This window comes from Microtus oregoni, unplaced genomic scaffold (assembly GCF_018167655.1).
Source record: "Microtus oregoni isolate MIOR12 unplaced genomic scaffold, Mior012 000082F_ref0000272, whole genome shotgun sequence".
Classification (NCBI taxonomy): domain Eukaryota; kingdom Metazoa; phylum Chordata; class Mammalia; order Rodentia; family Cricetidae; genus Microtus; species Microtus oregoni.
This window is the reverse complement of record NW_024544542.1, coordinates 4,087,439-4,104,891: the sequence shown is the minus strand read 5'-3', so window position 1 is coordinate 4,104,891 and position 17,453 is coordinate 4,087,439.

The window sequence follows — 17,453 nt, the reverse complement described above, 5'->3', positions numbered from 1 at the left end:
GTCTCTGGGTAGTGAGATTAAAGTCATATGGTACACCACCTTATTTACTGTAACTCTAGAATTTAGACAACAACTCACTTATAGAGATTCACCTGGCTCTCCTGTGACTAAAGGCATGGACTGTCACTGCCCTGCTCAAACATGCTGTCTCAGCTCCAAATTTTTCTAACTCTTACATATTTAGAAAACAAGTTTGAACTGTAGTGACCCTTTGAATTTACTTAAAACATTTTAAACCTCTTAACTGTGTTTTCAATGTCAAACAATAAAAATATCCTTTTTTTATTTAAGAAGAACTCAAAAGCCAATGTCCAAAATGGCATGGGCCACATGTCAATCTATAGTCTAACATTTCTAACATGGAATTAAAACATATGGTTTAAGAAGGCTTGGTTTTCCTTTCATGCCAGTAAGGCAATTATGCATTTGGTAAATTATCATTCAAAAATATCATTTATTTTTGTTTTTTTATGCCTGACCCAATGAAAGGCATTTGTTGGTCTTTAGAAGTTAGTTTGGACTCAATGACCAAGCTGTCTGATCAACTATTGCCTCTCATTCAGGAGGTCTCTTCTGCTCAAATCTAATCTTTACCCATCTTGATGGTATCCATAGCTTTTCTTCTCCTGTGGAAACAAAAGCAAAATCCCTTCCCCAACATAACACATATCCTGGTTTCCATTCTGAGGTCAACACATCTTTAAAATATACAGGCTGATTTAATTCATCAGGTTTTTTCTACTATCCAATGTCTCACCACACCTTTGTTGTTAGCATTTAAAAACTTTAAAGTTAGCCATAGAGACTGGGCAGTGGTGGTGCACACCTTTAATCCCAGCACTAGAGAGGAATATAAGGCAGGATGAGACAGTAACACCCTTTCTTTCAGTCTGAAGATTTCACAGAGGTAAGAGCTCTCTAGTTGCTTGGCTGCTTTGTTCTTCTAATCTTCAGGTTGGACCCCAATATCTGTCTCTGAGTTTTTATTATTTGTGCTACATTGGCCTTCATCTAGAACTGATCTTGAGAAATATTAATGTCTCTAGCCTTATTTACTGTTCTGTGACCCTAGCTTCCTCTTTCCACAATGTTTGCCACTGTAACTGAGGACCAGCCTCCAATATTACTGTTGCCAAGTCTTTCTAGTCTTGGGGGAAAACTCTGTTCTGAGTTGCCCATGAATTTAACATCTGCTTCACCTAGGATGAATGCAGATCATGAAAAATGACTACTTCCTTAAATCTCCTCAAATTACTATTTCTATAGGATTCCATTTAACTTCCTGATAACCTAGGGATGTCTGTCATGTCCTGGTAGTTCCCACATAGTGACTGGATAAACTAAAACTGGTTTTCTAAGAAGCTGTCCTCTGACCTCCACACTAAGTAAATAACTGTGATCTAAAAATAAATTTTGTCTGGTGTAGCACACACCTTTCATCCCAGCACTTGGGAGGCAGAAGCAAGTGGATCTTTGTGAGTTGGAGGCCAGCCTGATCTACAAAAAGAATTCTGGAACAGCCAGGGCTGTTATACAGAGAAACTCTGTCTCAAAAAAACAAAAATAAAAACAAATAAATACATATAAATAAATAAATAAATAAATGCTAAGAAAAGATTGTGTCTGGGTCTGGTAGTGTTCTTTGTCCCTGGGTTCATTCCTTTGACAAGTTGATAATGGAGATTTTTTTTTTTCTGTAATTTCCTTGGAAGTCAGACTCGGCTGGACTCCCACAGTCTCCCGGAGACACTAACTGCACACAGAAAGTGGCGATAGCATGAGTTCCGGAGGGAGGCTGTGAGCATTTCTCCTGAGAGCACCTTGCTTTTCCACCAGGTCTTCAACTACCACCATGGTCACACCATGAAACTCTCCTTACGCACACCTACAACCTAATCAGATGTAGGCTCTCCTGACTCGCAGCCAGTCACAGCTCCACTTGCTAACATAAATTATCATCACACTTCTGAAACAAACCCACAGGAGGGTGAGCATGCGTTTGCGCTGCTCCTCGGATTACAAAGCTCACTCGCCCACAAGCAAGGCTGAGGAAAGGGGATGAACATGTGCACTGTCCCGAGTCCAGGTCTGCATGGAGACGTGCATGCAACTGCAACCCCAGGTAGCCATCACCAGAGACTGGCAAGACTGGAAAAGTAACAAGGCAGAATGAGGCGAGGACAGCCCGTGCTTTATACTCAAAATTAGCAGACAAAAGAAAAGTGGTGCAGAGGAAGATTGAGGAATCCTGACCCTTGCTAAAGTCTGTGACATCCGCCTGGCATGAGGATATTCGGGTGCCTGGCAATCTGTGGCTCACTATAGGATTAGACACACAGCCCTGGGTGGAGACCTAAGACACTATTCAGATATGCAATGTATGAAGTTCTAGGTACAACTACAGGTAACAGACAGAGCACAAACATAAGGAAGCTAGTGCTTCTGAAATGAACCAAAAAGCTCACACTCTATGGCCTGAAAGTCCCAGTTTTGGGCACAGCATGGCCGCTAAGCTACTACACTCTGCTCAGGCCCCCTTCCTCCTGTAGAAGTAGCTGCTCTCCTGATGAACTTTCCCTGCCTCTGCTGTGACTTGTGTCTCTGAACCTTTCTTTGAGACAACGTGGTGCCCACTGAGCCCAAATATCGGCCAAGATCAGTAGAAATGAGACCCCCATCTCAAGGGACAAGGAAAGAACAATTAGACATGCCCGAAGGATTTCAAGGGTGTTTGCTTCTTGAGCCTTATCCTTTACTGTAATGTTTGAACGTAAGATGTCCTCATGTGTTTCAACACTTGCTCTCCAGCTCCTGGTTTTGGGGGCTTGTGAAATCTTTGGGAATCTGAGCCTTGAGGAGCAAAGTTGGTCCCTGGAAGTTGAATCTTAGGGTTTATAACTCACCCAGTTTCCTGTCTCATCTCCACTTCTGACTCTCTGATATCTGAGCAAGCAGCTCCTGCCACCATGGCTAAGAGCTGCCCTCACTTCCTGCCACCATGAGTTTACCCTCAAACCTGAGCCTCCCTAGGTTTCTTCTGCTCAAATGTTTGCTCTCAGCAATAAGAAAAGAAACCGATACTATAATGCAAGTGTCTACTTTTACCTCGCCCTGACGTTGAGCCTTTCTGAGTTTTCTCATACTCCACCCCTCCAATGGCCACTTCTTTCATTGTCTGAGTTTTACATAGGATTAAAGAGAATAAGTTGATAGTTTTGGGGTATTTCAGCGAGACAGGTGGGAAATGCACAAAACACAAACTCATGAATGCTTCCAAATATATCTTGCTAGGTAAGGCCCACCTCGAGAGGGCTTAGCAATCAGCTATGAGGATGTTTACCTCATATAGAAATAACTCCCATGAAAAAGCAGGGCAGTGGTGGAACTCGGTGGCAGAGCTATGTTCAATCACCAGAATGGGGAAAACAAAATTAACCGGAGCAGTTATCTAAGCTTCCATAGCAACAGCAAATATAGGGGCTATGTTCGCTATGTCCACAAGATGGCACTGTGCATGCAGGAAAAAAGCAAAGTCACACACTAAGCAATCTAAGAGTCAAAAATTAAGTAATTTGCTAGGTTCATGAGCAATGCAAACTGGTGGGTACTTTCCTTTAGTATGGGCCTCCCAGATAATGTGAGGTGCTTTTACATCGCCAGCAATGGGCTAGCGCCATAGACCAAAGGCGCTTGTCACACCAGACGGACAACCTGAATTCAGGCTTCCTTCTTGAGTGGAAGGAGAGACCTGAGTTGTCCTTTGACCTCACACAGGCAGTGCCATGTGTGGTCCTGCATTCCCACACCACACACATCACACACACACACACAACACACACACACACCACACACACACACAACACACACACAACACACACAACACACACACAACATACACACACACCACACACACACAACACACACATTCACACACACACTGCAAACCAAAAATATTTTTAAAACAAATTGCCTGTGAAGTGAAGCCCCAAATATGGAAGTCAAATAAAACCTGAAATATCCAATGCTTTCTGAAGGTGAATGATGGGTGTCTGGTTATCTTTCAAATGTTGACACTGAAGAAAATGACACTGATTGACAGAAAGTGACACATAGCCTGGTCGGGGGTGGGGGTGTTGTTTTGAGAATAGAAGTTGACTTTTTCAGCAAAAAGGCATTCAATCAAGCAAACATTGGCTTAAGTCTCACTCTACAGAGAGAGCTTCTTCGTGACTTAAAGAGTAAAGTCCAGCTCTTGCCCTCCCTGCCCCCTGTGGAGCGGAAGCACAGGTCATAAGAACTTATTCTGAAAACAAGGCCAGCTCTGATAAAGAAGCCACCAAAGACAAGATGGAGGCTGACAGGGTCATTGAGCACTAGAGTGACTCCTGGGGTCAATAAGAGGCAGGGGGAGAGGAGGAAGGAGAGGGAGGAAGAAGGAAGGAGGGGAGAGGAGGGAAAGAAAAGAGATAAAACTTATCAGAGAGATTTATTTCTCCTTTCATTGCCCTCCCCTCGGAAGCAAAGGGCCAGAGAAGATGTGGGTCTTTTTAGAGAGGGGAGGGTTTAGTGGTAACTGGAAGGCTGCGTTAGCAAGGAGAGGGCCTAGCCAGACCAGCCTCACCTCACACAGGTCAGGGGCTGGCAGGGAGGCAGTGGACAGAACTGAAGCTGTGAGTGACGAAGCAGCCCAAAGCATTCTGGGAAGACTGGCCAGTGACTATGAGACCATACTTACAATCCAAGCCCAGGTCTCCGGCAGGCAGCTCCTAGAAAGTACCTTCTGGCTCTGGGGTAGGTGGGCCGGAGGCAACAGGTTCTAAAGGTGGTCAGGGGATTGAAGGCAACGCTACCCCCTGGGAATGTTAAACATTAACATCTTTTTTCTCCTCTGAATCTTATTGATTTTTCCATGTATTCCCAGTGCCTCTTTTCCTTGCTCTAAAGTAAATATCAAATGTTATGTCAACAAAGTCATAAAACCAACAGAGGCAAAATATAGTTCTTGTAAACACGTATTTCTACAACTCATATTGAAAGATACCCATGACCAGAGAATTTTTCTTGATTTATGAACATATTTGTATATAAAACCATCAAAATAGCATATAGCCATGCACTTAAGGACCCCCTCACACTGACAGAGAAAGCAGACGGCTGCGTAAGTCTGTCCGAGTGTCTGTGCTCCAGACAGTCCAGTGTTGTCTGGGACTACTTCATGGACCTATGTGCACTTCGTCTCGAATCTAGACCACCACACAACACTTCGCACAGGGAATTTGTTCTTAGACGTCCTTAAACTACAGAGAATAGGACCAAAAGTAGCTGAGAGCTTACATGTGTCAGTAGACACATCTTCCCCCCCCCCCCCAACAATCTTGAGAAAACTTTCATGCACACAGCAAATTCGAAAGAATTTTTGGCGAGTGTTCATATTCTAGAGTCGGCCTTTTAGTCTGGGAGGTGGAGTTTGCAGTTTTGCTGTGCTGTGCAAGGCTAGCCCCGGGCTCCTGAGCTCAGGTGAGTTCCAAGCCTCGGCCTCTCAAGTGCTAAGGCCTGTTGGTCCATCCACAGTGCTTAGCCTGACATTGGAGGACCCTTGCTTTGGTGGAGGCCTCTGCAATGATCCAAGATTCTCTCTGTCCCTCCGTCCCTGCCCTTTCACCTTCCTTTCCATTTTTGGCAGCAGGGTAGGCAGAGCGACAAGGACCCACTAGGTAGTCGAAGCTGGCCTTCAATTTGCAGAGTCTCCACCTCCCTAGGTACTAGGATTATAGGCTGTGCCACCACAGCCAGCCTCCCTACATTTTTGAATTATCAGATTTTTTTTTCCTTGAGAAAGAAATAATTATAGGAACAAGAAAAAAGCCCCGAATGAGAGCACTGTGGTACTACAGAAAACCATCTATTGTCTGTCCTGTCTTTGGATTTGTTAGGAGAAAAGGGACTCTTTAGATAATAATCCGAGGGCTGGGGAGAAAGCTCAGTACTTAAGAGCACCTGGGTACAGTTCTTGCAGAGGGCATGGGTACAGTTCTCAGCACCCACAAACCTGGGTTCAGCTCCAAGAACCCACTGACAATACACAGCTATCAATAGCTCCAGTTACAGGGGATCGAATGCCAATGAGCACAACATGCACACTGGGCAGGCACACATGCACACACACACACACACTCACACACAAGCAAGTAAATATGCAAATAAATAAAAATTAACCTCAAAAACAATCCAAGAGCCAAAGACATAGGAAAGGCTTTTCTCCAAAATGCCCTCAATTATTTTCCATCTCTCTAGGCAACAATGTAAGGGGGAAATTTCCATTTACTACTAAGCTAATCCTTACCATCACCTAGCAACCAGGTTACCGTGGAGGAGGTCAAAGCTGGGCTGGGCAGCATTCCTTCTCGGCGGCCTGGTGGGGTTATAACAAGAGCGAACCAAGGGCTCTGAGGTTTACGGGGCCTTCAGAGCTCAGGCAGCATTGCTGTTGGCTTGAGGGGTTTGCTTCTGATTTTCCTTTGGTGCAGAACAAGTTTTCATTCAGTTTATGGACTCCCGTGATCACTGAAGGGAAACCGTATGGACTGCGGCAGCCCTGCTTGCCCAGCCCTTGAATCAGCTTCTACACATGCTTGTTTTTCAGTGATACAGAAAGCCACACCTTAGCCCTACATAAAGAAATGTCCGTGAGATACTTTGCAGCCATATATATATATTTGTTTTTCAGGGTTCCAAAGAGTTGAAGCATGCTGAGAAGGTATCCCCATCAGAGCCATAGACAGCAGAAAGCACCCTACAGTCCTTGACAATCCACTCTTCCAGTTCTTAGCTTCTGAGAAGCAGTTCTTCTTGAAGTATCACTGGAATCCCACTCGCTTTTGTTTCAAGCAGATTACTTCTTGAACCTTCATGAAGGAATCACATCTTGACATTTCACTTGTTTACATACTTGGCACGTGTAATCAATTCCCATTGACTTTTACTAAGCCTAGCATTAAGAGCCTGGGTTCTCATGGTGTACAGCAGTATTTAAAGAGATAGTGGTGGCCCCATGAGGTTCTGTGCCTTCCCATAGCTCTCAGCTTCCCTAGCATGTGGGAGACAACACCCTGATGGTGTGTCATGGCATGACACAGAATGGGTATGCCGACTGGAAGGAGAGCAAGAGCAGAAGCAGCACCAAGTGGTGCTGTACCTTCATACGCACCCGGAGATAAGTGGGTGCTTTCTGTGTCAATTCAGACACGCACGACAATTTAACAAGAGGACAAAGGGGCCAAAACTGGGGGCCAGAACAATACTAGGTGCACCATGTGAATTTTAGAGACCCAAGGAAATGGATCATCTTCAGGCCACACTGGGGCTGATTTCTAAGTGCTGATCTGGCTGGCACTAAGTATCTAATGAGATCTGGCAAGTGCGGTCAATGAAGGCAATCAGAGTGCACCAGATCCCTGCTCCTGACTGACACCATTTTAATTTTCACTGCCTGGGAAAAAGAGACTCAATAAATGATTTATCTTTGACCCCAGGCCAGGATTTGAGCTCTTGAGGTTCACTTACAAGGCCAACAGTTGTTCTGCTCCCTTGAACATCCTCCAATTTTGCCCCAAGCTCCCAGGTTCCCTGTAGACTCCCTTAAAGTGCCCCCAGTCATGCTAACTGATGCCTATAGTCAACACATCCATACACTCTATTCTGCTTCTCCACTTGGGGAACACTGGGAGCCTCCCTTCTCCTGGACTCACTCTCCCTTAGACACAACTATTTTAAATCCCCATTCTCCCATGGCATGGTTCCATTCCACCACTCTTGGCTGCAATGTTCAGGTAGATCTAAAAACCTTTTCTGCCCTGTCTGTAGATTCCCTGGCTCCCTATAGCCCTGGTGTAGAATTCAGAAAGCTACAAGTGAGCCCAGAGTATGGTGTGCAGATTCTGACAGAACTTGGCAGTCATCAGAGATGGGGTCAAGAAATGAGGTAGAGAGGGCATGACCACCTCCCCCAAACAGGCAAATCTCAGGAGTCTTAGGGGCCAGCGTCAGGTCCCAGGTTCCTGACCAAGAGGGAGTTAGAAACCTCTCTAGCAAGTGACATGAAGGACACAAAGGACAGCTGGACGAGGAGAGTTCTGCCCCACCCAGAGCTGGGATGGCTATGTTCTCCTGCCTTCACAGGCATTTTAGGAAAAGAAGAGCTGGAAATGATGACGTAGAGCATGAGATGGAGTCTTAGCAAGTTTTCTGGGTAAACGTAGTAGTCTCTCATTTCATCTCTTCTTTTGGTTGAAAGAAGACAGATAAAGGCCTGTTTTACCTACCTGGTAGAAGCAACATGGATTGTTTGGGTTTCACTCCGTGTTAACCTAAGTTCCCAGAAAAATATGAAGCCACAGCTGTATCACAGGGTCTGCAATGCTAAGCGATTGCTTAGTATTTCCTGACTGTTGTCGTTGGCCATGCTGCACGCTAGAGCCGCAGCATCTTGCACTATTTTTAGTAGCTTAAAATGCATTCATTGCCTAGCCCTGTGTCTGACACAGCATCCTTCTGACTATCAGGTGAACGTTTAAAAATATATTCCCTTGCAGAGATTCATCGTATTATCAGAATTATGTGTACATGAGTGTGTTTGTGTGTGGGTGTGTAAAAATGAGTGGGTGTGGGTGAGACATGTGGCAGTCAAGTGTGGACCCACAGCCAGAAAGAAGAGATGTGCAGTAAAAAGAAGGGTGCCAAGACAGCCCGGGACACCCAGAGGAACCCTCATCTATCCGCCACTATATGCACCTGCAAAGAGCCCCAGGGGGAAACAGCTGTCACCTCCCTAATTTCTGGTGACTGCAACTAGAACGGAGTTCTGGAAAGCACAGTTTCTAGTGTGGTCAAGACTGGCGTGAAGAACACCCCTGCACAGCGTTCCTACAGCCCAGTCCAGCTGCAGAACACCTCAAGGTCATAAAACAAAGCGCTCACCAGGGAGCCAAGAACACGAAGGCTGAATTACGAGGAAGCCGTCCAAAGGTGGACTTCGAGAATGGTCTCAGTAGTTTTTCCTCTAAAAACTCATAACATAGCCAGAACATCCACCGCCTGGTAGCTGTGACACACGGGGCACATGAGACACATCACATGGCCTGGACAGAGTCTCCACTGAGCAGATATAGCCCATGATGTATACGTGTTCTATGACTGACATCAACATTTCCCCCTCTCCCAAACTTCGCCAGAGAAATTCTTGCTTCTGAGCAGAGAGTTCTCAATCAGGTCCCAGTAGCTCCAATCACTTCACAAAGGGAAGAGGCAGGAAATAGAAATGGGAAACTGAAGAGAAAAAAAAAAAACAAAAACAGACACAAAACTTCCTGTTTGTCTCCCATGTACAATTTCCAACAACAGTTCCTGTGAGATGAGGATATTTGTTCCCTCCACCAAGATGGACGGGGACTGGAGATCACACATGCTACTATGTAAAACCTCACTGCCTCTGCGCTTAAGATTTCACAAACAAGTCCTTAGCTTCCAAAGCCTGAAAGTGCTGAGGCCCATGCTGTAATCTATGCTTGCAGATGCCGAGGACTTTCTTCCCTTCTCACTGATGAAAGATGAAAATGTCAGACTCGGACCTTCCTATCCAGTCAGGACCTGCCTTGAAGCTCAGAACAGGAGAACTATGGAAGAGCAGAGGTTAGTCGAGTAATTAGTGTGTATGCAATGTTTCCCACTGCTGTTGGATACAATGTGATCAGCTCTCTCACTAAGAAAGAGTTAACAGTAACTAGCAGGCAATGTTTTCCCCTGCTCTTGACAGTGGATACAATATGACAAGCTCCCTCAAGTTCCTGCATCTGGGGCTGACCCCAGTGATGAACTGGTACCAGAAATTGTGAGTGGAAATAAACTCTCACTCCACAAGTTGATTTTTATTGGACATGTCATCATAGCAACAGGAATGAAACTAAACCTGTCAAGAGGGAAGAGGTTTGAAAAGCAGATTTTGTGTCAAGAAGAATCCAATGCCCAGAGGAGAGCAGTGCCAAGACTGTCAGCATCCTAGGAATGGCATCTTCTATGTCAGTCCTAGCTATATTTTTTACATGGAGGTCATCTTCAGTTAGTACAACGGGGTTGATACCAGTCTGTAGCTAATGCTCTTGGTGATTCATTTGGATTCAAACGGCATTTTTCCCCGGCCTCTGTGTCAGTTCTTACCATTATAAGGCGAGGAAAAATTACCCCTCCCCCAACCTTAGTTCTGCTCAGTGTGTATCAATCACATCAGCAGAAGAGATAAGTTAAGATATGGGACAATGGGGTTGAAAGTCATCAAGAAACTTCCTGGAGGCCAAAGCACCATGAATGACTGACAGTGTCCAGAGACCTCCCTGTGGGCTGAGACCTCACGGAACTGATCATTCTAGGGGTTATGAGCTCCCTTTAGCCTAATGGAGTCTGAGTATCTCTAGTGCTATTGTGTAAGTGTAGCCACCAAGAGGTTTCCCAAGTGTCTTAGTTAGGCTTTCTGTTGCTACAACAAAATGTCATAACCAAAAAACAAGTGGGGGGGGGTTATTTGGCTTACACTTCAGCATTGCTGTTCATCACTGAAGAAGTGAGGACAGGAACTCAAACAGTGCAGGATCCCAGAGGCAGGAGCTGGTGCAGAGGCCATGGTGCTACTTACGGGCTTGCTTTCCATGGCCTGCTCAGTCCACCTTCTTACAGAACCCAGGACCAGCAGCCCAGGGATGGCACCACCCACCATGGGCTTGGCCCTCTACATTGATCGTTAATTGAGAAAATGTATTACAGCTGGATCTCAAGGAGACATTTCCTCAGCTGAGGCTCCTTCTTCTGATGACCCGAGCTTGTGTCAAGTTGACATACAAAACCACCCAGTACACCAAACCCCAAAGTTCTGCAGTTCATCCAATACAGAATATTCCTTTGTAATCGAGGAAGATCAGCTCAAAGGACGTGACAGAGCAGATAAATTGAAAAAGGGAGCTGGAGAAGTTGAGAATATTCTGAAAGTGCGGTTGATCATCCAAAAAACCATTTATTCTGTACAAAAGTTACCTATTTATAGTAGGCTTGTTCATATTGTAACATAATTGATGCCAAAAGTTGAAAGAAAGGAAGATGTCCTTCATTAGGTGAATGGATAAAAAAGGTGTGATACATCGATACAATGGAACATCATTCAGTGATAAAAAGAAATGGGCTACTGAGCCATACGAAAACATGAGGGAGTAATAAGAGTAAACTCCTAAATGTAAGGAGCCATTCTGGAGAGGCCAAATAACATGTGGTTCCTGCTATGTGACAATCAGGAAAAGACAAAAATATGGAGGCAGAAAAAAATGTTAGTGGTTGCCAAGGATTAGCAGAAACATACAGATGTGCGCGCACACACACACACACACACACACACACACATGAGGGGGGATAAGAAGAGAGGGGGAACAGGAGAGACAGACAGAGATGGACGGAATGGAAGGGGCAAACAAGAAAAGCATGGGTGACCTTGAGAACAACGAACTACTCGGTACCATATTGGAATGCTGAATCTAGGGTGATGTCATCAACTTTGTCTCCACTGGTTCAGAATCACCATGGAAACTCACGTGTGGTATCTCTGTTTCCAGAAATGCTTCCGTGAGGAGGGAAGACGCACCCTGAATGTGGGTGGCACCATCCCTTGGGCTAGACTCCAGGACTGAACAAAAGGGAGAAAATGAGCTAAGACCAGCACTCATTTCTCTGTGTTCTGATGGGAAGAAACGCAACCAGCTGCCTCACGCTCCTGCCTCCTCCACCATGATGGACTGTACCACAAACTGTGAACCAAAATAACCCCTTCCTTCCCTAAGCTTCCTTTGTCACAGTTCATGAGAAGAAATTAATACAGCATTATCAAAATATACCTGTCCAAAACCTGTACCTCGCAGTGACTGCCTCAGGTAGCAGATGCATTGCAGTTAATGCTGCATCCCAAACACCAGGTGTGGAGAATGCAGGTTGTTATGGACACCTGGACCAGAGGGGTAACTGCCATAGGAGATTAAGGAGGGGACCTAGCTGAAGACAGCCAATATGATAAAGCAGGTTGTGAAAGCCATTCCAAGTGACAAAGGAAAAGACGGTGACAACTGGTTCTCTGTTAAGACAGAGCTCTCCAAATACTTTGTTTTTTCTATCTGTACTTATATTCCAGTCATTTCAGGCATGTAAACCTAAAAGCATCCTTAAAAAATATCAGGTTTTGTTAGTTTTGTATTTGTTTGTTTGTTTGAGGTAGGGTCTCAGTATGAGCTCTGGCTGGATGAGAACTCACTAGTAGATCAGGCCAACTTCAAACTCGGGGCCTCCTGACTGGGATTAAAATCGTATGCTACCATGCACAGTATAGCACACAATAATGGGGGCTGGTTTTTTATTACATTTTAGTATTTGTTTATCTTGGGGGCAGTGTACATGTTGCAGTATGAGTGGAGGATCAGAGGAGAGCTTGCAGAAGTCGGTTCTCTCCTTCTACCACATAGGTGGGTCTTGGGGACTAAACTCAGGTCACCAAGCTTAACAGTAAGTACATTAACCTGCTTGGCAGGTTTTTGCTGGCTAGTATTATATCAGCTTACACAAGCGGCTAGTATTCTATCTGCTGGCTAGTATTATATCAACTTACACAAGCGGCTAGTATTCTATCTGCTGGCTAGTATTATATCAACTTGAGACAAGCTAGAGTCATTGAGAAGGAGCCTCAACTGAGAAAATGTTTCTATAAAATCAGGTATAGTCAAGCCTGTGCTGCATTTTCTTGATCCGTGGTTGATGTGTGAGAGCCCACTTCAGTGTGGGCAGTGTCCCTCCTGGGTAGGTGGTTCTGGGTACTATAAGAAAGCATGCTAAAGCTTTGGAAATCAGTTTGGAAGTTTCTCAGAAAATTGCGAATCAATCTACCTCAAGACCCAGCAATACCACTCTTGGGTATATACCCAAAGGATGCTCAATCATACCACAAGGACATTTGGTCACCTATGTTCATAGCAGCATTATTCATAATAACCAGAACCTGGAAACAACCTAGATACCCCTCACCCAAGAACTGATAAAGAAAATGTGGCATATCTACACAATGGAGTATTTTACTCAGTGGGGAAAAAAAAAAACCGATGAGATCTTGAAACTAGCAGGCAAATGGATGGAGATAGAAAAAAAAGTCATCCTGAGTGAGGTAATCCAGACCCAGGAAGACAAACACAGTATGTACTCACTCAGTAGATATTAGATGTAAAGAAAAGGATAACCTAGCTACAATCCACAACCTCTGAGAACAACCTCTGAGAAGCTAGGTAACAAGGAGAACCCTAAGAGAGATATGATTGGTGCCCCTGGGAAGTGAAAATAGATATGATATCCTGAGTAAATTGGGAGGGAAAGGAGTGAAGGGAAGAGGGGGGGAGAACATGAGGGAACAGAATGTTTGAGTTGGGGGAGGGACAGAGAGGGAGAGCAAGGAAATAGATACCTTGATAGAGGGAGCCATTATAGGGTTAGGGAGAAACCTGGTGCTAGAGAAACTCCCAGGAATCCATAAGGATGACCACAGCTAAGACTCCTAGCAAAGTGGAGAGGGGGTGGAGAGGGAGTCTGAACTGGCCTTCCCCTATAGTCAGATTGATAACCACCCTAATTGTCATCATAGAACTGTAGGACCCAGCCATAACAAGTCCAATAGAGGCCTGAGGCTCAGTAGTTTACCCTGGTTCTAAGAAAGACCACAAACTGAGACCACCCAAGCACCACCAAGGAACAGACCATCCAAAGGAAATTTCTAATGTTCCAACCATTGTAGGTAGGATCACGTGCCAGCACACACCCATCGCTTTTCACCAGGACACCCCTAGACAAATATCAGCCAATCAGGGGTCCTGAACTTTAGAAATCCCTCACCCCACCTTTGCTACTACAAAAACCCAACCCTAACTGAGCTTGAGGCTCTCTGGCCACTCCAATGATGAACATATGGAGAGTCCAAGTTTGTAAACTTGTGTAAGAATAAGTACTCTTTGCTTTTACATACAGAACTTGGTCTCCTACCTGGTTTTGGGGGGACTTCGTAATCTAGGCATAACATTTAGAGGCTCTCCGGGATCTCCCAAGCCCACCAGGACCACCACCCTGTAGAGCCTTCAGCTGGCCAGTAAGTTTTCTGTTTTTTCTGTGTGTGAGCTTTGTTTTGTGTCTTCCTGTTTTGGATATTCTTCTGAAAATGGACCCAGAATCTGTAAGAGCCTGTAGACTATCTACATGGATATGGGAAAAGATCACAGGTGGGGAACCTGGCGAGACATCCCCAGAGCCCTTCTGTATTTGGGTCCTAGGACTCTTCTGCATAAGAGTGGATATCTCTGGTTTTTGTAGATAGACGTACTGGGTGCTCCTGGCGTCTCAGTTCTGTAGGCAGACAGGCTGGTCGCACCACAAAACAACTTGAGGCTGTGGTCTTCAGTTTGGTTTTGCCTCCAGGAGCCAGGAGAACTCTGTATTATGTTGTGTGTTGTTTTGTTTTTGTCTTGTGCGTCCTCTTTCTGACTACGAGACCGATGTGATAGGACAAACTCAAAACTTCTTTGACTTTGAAATTGGATCACTTCCAGGACTTTAGAGATAGGCCCATAAGCATAGGGGTATATTTTCCTAAAAGGGATGAGACAAACAACCTCTATCCGCCTTAAACACTTCATTGAGAGGAGTCAGCCTTGGCCTGTAGTGGGGCTGGGGTGGGGGGGCAACACGGGCAGATTTGCCATACAAGCCTGAGGCTGCAGGGTGGCAGGGCTCTACAGCCTTGTTGTTACAATGTAGCAAGGCTGCCATCCACAGTTGAAGTGGGCAGATGTTCCCCAACAGGATTTCAAACAGTGAACAGAAAATCTGGGGTTAATTGCTATGGCTGGAGAAGTTAACAGTCTTTTCCCCCCATGCTGCATGCCACCCTGCCCCCTCCCACGCTGGTGGATGAGTTCCCTAAATCTGCCCTGGGGGTTGTGTGCCTCGACTTCTGGCCAAACCTGACCAAGGTTTGGCTCCGTGGGCCAAGGGCACTGGCTGTAGGTGTGAAGCGACAACGGCCGTGACACTATAGCCAGACTTCCCTCCACCAGAGCTGTGTTGGTCATTCAGATCCAAGGGGTTATAAATCTCTGTTACCATTTAGAGGGGTTAGTTACAAATTATTAGTTGTTTTCTATGGCTCGTATTTAACAGAGATAAAACTACAAAGTCCTTTTCCCAAAGTCAGGCATTGGATAAAGCACCCCTTCCCTCAGGTTGCTCGGCGAAAGTTCTTACTCCCTAAAAAGGTATCACCCTCCCTCCTTATCTCTGGCAAAAGGGAACTTGTGGCTCTTTCCTAACACTTAACTGTAGTGCCTTAGAACTTGTTAAGAACAAAGCTAGCCCCTAGGCTCCCTCTTGTTCCCATTTGCCCTGGTACCTTTTCCTTGCCTTCACAGTAGACGGCATTAACAGCTGGATACAAACTCATTCAGTTTTTACCTTTGTAATGACTGTTTATTAGTTTTGATTCAAAATCACTATTTTTTTAAAGCTAAATGTGAAAGAATGTAAAGTTTTAGTCTTATGAAAGCTGCTAACTTATTATAGACTGTTAAGAAATACAAGTTAGTCAGTCACCCTTAAAGTACTAATATAATTAATTACTGGAATAAACCTTATTTAGTTCCCTATATATGTTTTCAAAGTCACACTTAAAACAAGTAACTAGAAACAAAGTTTGTCTAATCAGATATACCTAAGCAGCCCTCATACTTCAGAGATCTGCAGAATATGGCATTTAAAATAATGATTAAAAAAGCTTATATTAGACAAAGACTCCGAGAGCTTAGCAGTGACCCACAGTCTCTGAAGAAGATTATGAGACACCGTGATGTCTCCTCCTGGATTACGATGATGCTGACCACTGGGCGAGCTGCCCCAGTGCAATACCTGCTGCCAGGACCTGGTCCAGACTGTGGACAAACAGCAGGACATTGGAGAATTGATTGTACCACTTTTGCCTAGACAAAATAAGGTCAGTTCCACTTCCACAGGAAAAAAAAATTGCCTTATGGGCCTGGCTAAGACTGTAAAACTGCTGTTCTGGATACTTCTGCCTCCAATGCTATGGAGACCTGGGTATGGAGAACTATATATGGACATCATTTTTAATAGATTCAGAAGCTGCTTGGCCTGTAAACAGGTATAATTTATTTATCCTTCTGGGGTTTCTGATGGTATTGATGGCTAGGTCAGCTATAATGTTGTCAGGTTAGCAGCAGCAGGTATCCAGAACCTTCCACAAAGCTATAGCCAGCTTGTAAGCTCATTATATATATATATATATATATATATATATATATATACATATATACATATATATATATCAAGCCTTGCTTTTTTAAAAGCTACTCAATCTCTTGATTTAAAAAAATGTTTTAAGATATATAAAGGTGTGAAGATATAAAAACTCATAAGCATTATGGGTCTAAATAATTTAAGATGTAAATACAGGTTAAGATATGGAAAATGTTTCTGATTTCTTTCCCTTTCTATGGTATAATTCTTATAAGCTGATAGAGCAATCACTACTTACTGTGTGGATCACAAGCTCAAAATTTTGGATTTATTCTGGTTGCCTTCTAAATATGAACTTAAAGGTGTTTCTCATCAGTCCAAAGACATCTCTGTCCAATCTATACTTGGCTTTCTGAACAGCAGAAAAATGCACATGTTTCCAACCAAAATCTGTAGTTTTTGCTAGGACTCAAAGGTATGAGTCTATTCCCTCTGTTTACAGATACCGGTTATCTGCTCTTATCTATGATATGGATTTCAAGATGGGCCTGGAAGTTTCAAATTTTTATTTCAGCACATAAATTTTACCTACTAGTTTAAACTTATCTCAATAGGCTTCCATTTGACTGACAGACGCATCTGAGCATCAGTTGCTGACTACAGACTGACTGACTGCGAGCCCTGGACTTGTTGAAAGCGGATGTGGACCAGTCCAGCTGATGTGAGTGCTCCCTGTCCCTTCAGCAGAGTCTCCGAACCAGATGCTTCTGATGAGTGCCCCATTGCCTGAATTCCCTCCTTACCTTTGGCTAGCCTTTCAGCCTTCTTGGGCCCTGATGACAACACCTTAATGTCAGCTTGAAGAAGTTGTAGAAAGGAACACATTGTCCCATGCTCCCTGTTGAGAATAGGTAGAAATGCTGAGACAAAGGGGAACTCCCTGGCGTGGGGGACAAAAATGGCTATCTTTAATGTCTATTGACATAACCAAAAAAGTAGGCCCAGAGTTGTCAATCAATGGATTTATTAAATAAAATTTTCTACAATAAAAAGACACTTTGGTTCTTTATGCAGAACCACAAGACCAAAGA